This window comes from Acromyrmex echinatior, chromosome 4, assembly GCF_024713525.1.
Source record: "Acromyrmex echinatior isolate Ae372 chromosome 4, ASM2471352v2, whole genome shotgun sequence".
Lineage (NCBI taxonomy): Eukaryota > Metazoa > Arthropoda > Insecta > Hymenoptera > Formicidae > Acromyrmex > Acromyrmex echinatior.
The window spans coordinates 6,105,549-6,108,105 of record NC_141855.1 but is presented as its reverse complement, the minus strand read 5'-3'; the positions used below and the strand labels follow the sequence as shown (position 1 = coordinate 6,108,105).

The window sequence follows — 2,557 nt, the reverse complement described above, 5'->3', positions numbered from 1 at the left end:
TGGCGTGCAGCTTATAAAACTGAAAATATGTACTTGCAAATTTGCATATGAAAATTATCAAGCGTAATAAGATCTTTGATAGAAAATAGGAATTTTTCCTTAATTGATCTATTAGTCTATTTTACTTATAATTATATAAATTTATATCTCTGAAAAAAGTCTGACAATAATAATCAAACCCAGATGATATTAAATTTTAACGAAATAATTTTAATGAAATATTCAGTTAATCAAATCAAAATCCATGAACGCCAATCTTACTTTTCTAATTATTACCAAACGGTTGCTTACTACAAGTATTATTACAGATTTGATAATATTTATTAAATATTGTATATGCTAATCAATATGCTAGTCAAAATATATTTGGTAGTTATATATTACGAGTATACGTGAAAAGAAAGTTCTCGTAAATATAGCTGAAAACTATGATCTAATTATTAGACTAGATTCTTATCTCATTTTCACATAATATATTTTCTTGCTTCCAAGAATTCCAAGTCATCATAAGTTTGTCCTCTTTCAAGATATCGGAGTATTATATTAATTATTTGACCGGCTCGTTTCAACCCGATATTTATCGTAATTTGATGCGATTAATCAACCGTTTGATGGTATAAATTTCTCGGTGTAGCCATAAAATTTGTACGCCTGGCTACCTTTTCCCTTCCCTTTTCTTTCTTCAAGCTTTATTCACAACGCGGCGGTACTACACACGAAAATACCGCGTGTATTTGAGCTGGCCTGACCCGGTCGCACCTATTTGACTCGCAAGCAACCGGTTCGCGAATACGTCCCCGTCTTTCTCCTCACTCATCCTCTCGTCTCCATCCTCAAGCTTTTTCTCTCTCTTTCTTTCTCTCAGTATCTTGCTCCGTATCTTTTCTCCTCTCTCTTTTCCTCTCTCCCGCTTGCCTGGCGCTTTCCCGTCGGTCGACCGTTCTAAAACCGCGCCGCCTCTGTCTACAGTTGGGAACTAATCGGCAAAGGATTATCACAGGTCAGCGGGTGTTCAACCTTCCGTACACCTCTATCTACCACGGTTCGATACCGCGATACTCAGTATCCGATCATTATTAATAGCTCGACGGCGTTGCCGCGCTTGACGCCCGACAACGCGACGACGCCGCCATTACCATCGTCATCATCGCCGTCGCCATCACGCTGCTGCCGAAACTCTTGGCGCTACTACCAGCTACTACGATCATCCGCGCGAGTCTATTCGACGGGCCTTTCCAAGCGGTCTTTCAAACCGGTTCTCTCGTTGACATGACTGACAGCAACAAGTCCCGTCTGTTATCTTCAGACCGCGGTGTTCCGCGTCGCGATGGCGGCGCAACATTTCTAGAGCCTTTACGTAAAAACTGATTTATTTGATTTTAATATGTATTCCTAGTCGACACAAACTAAAAATAATATAATATCAATGTTATAATTTCGTACTCAACATTAATAAATGTAATATAACATGGTGTTACATAATAGTTATATTGTGAAGTGCGAAATTATATCATTTATGTTACTTTTAATCAACAACAGACGAAATATATTGGACGATTGACGTTTTAATGAAAGAACGTATAGACGTATAATGAAAATAATGCTCTTACATAAATCTGGAAGAGGTATTTGTCTAATGATTTCGCGTGTGTATTGGATTAGAACGGTAGATTTCACTCGTACAATAGTCGGTCTGTTTTATTTTCGAGCGCCGCGACGTGATGAAACCTTTCAAGCGGCAGTACGCGTCGTTCACAAAATTATTATACAAGTCGTGCCTCAGTGCTCGTTCAATATTGTTCGTATTCGTGGATGTGACTCGCTCGACCTCTTCCAATTTGATAATCCTGAGATAAGAAATACTATTACGATTGAGCGCGTGAGCTGTTTTCTCGGGTTCCATGGAGCTTGATCTCAACATAAACTGACTAGCGAGGAAGATATCTCACAAGAAATTAAATTAAAGAGATGAGAGTGAAGAGAAATAGACAAAGAATTGCAAGAGAGAACTGTGAATGAACGTTGTATTGTCGAAAGAAAAAGGAATTGTAGCTATCGAATAGGCAAAGAGAGATTTGTCAGCTGAAACTATCATTATTTAATAGAATATATAATGTCGTTATTTAAATATTTTCACATTTTGTCTATTTTGTTCGTTTCTCTCAATGTAGATTAATCTCCAATTTACTCTTTATGTCTTTCTAATTTTTAGAACTAAAAAAATAAAAAGTTGAATCGAAATTAAAATTAATTTACATTAGAAATAGACATTAAGCAACCTTAGATGACAAATATTATTGTGTACCATTAATTTGTAATTATTATTTTGTACTAATATATTATTGATACCTTCTTTAAACAATTCAAAATAAATAATTCGGAGGCTCAATACATAACCTTCAAATGATCAATAACATTGTGTAATAATATTGATCGTCTAGAGTCTAAAGGCCGTTTTAGAAAAGGATAAAAAATAAGATTGAGATTAAAAAAATTAATCTACATTGGCAGAAAGTTAATTTACGTACTTATATAGCAGTAACCGATTAAAGAATAG

General features: G+C 35.5%; 1 long non-coding RNA gene across 1 annotated transcript; it reads left to right on the top strand.

Annotated features, from left to right (window-relative positions):
- Nucleotides 1–907: 907 nt before the first annotated feature.
- On the top strand, nucleotides 908–2,229 carry LOC147909891 (uncharacterized). Its single transcript, XR_015544731.1, has 2 exons — nucleotides 908–1,000; nucleotides 1,084–2,229. It is a non-coding gene; the product is annotated as an uncharacterized LOC147909891 (long non-coding RNA).
- Nucleotides 2,230–2,557: the final 328 nt, after the last annotated feature.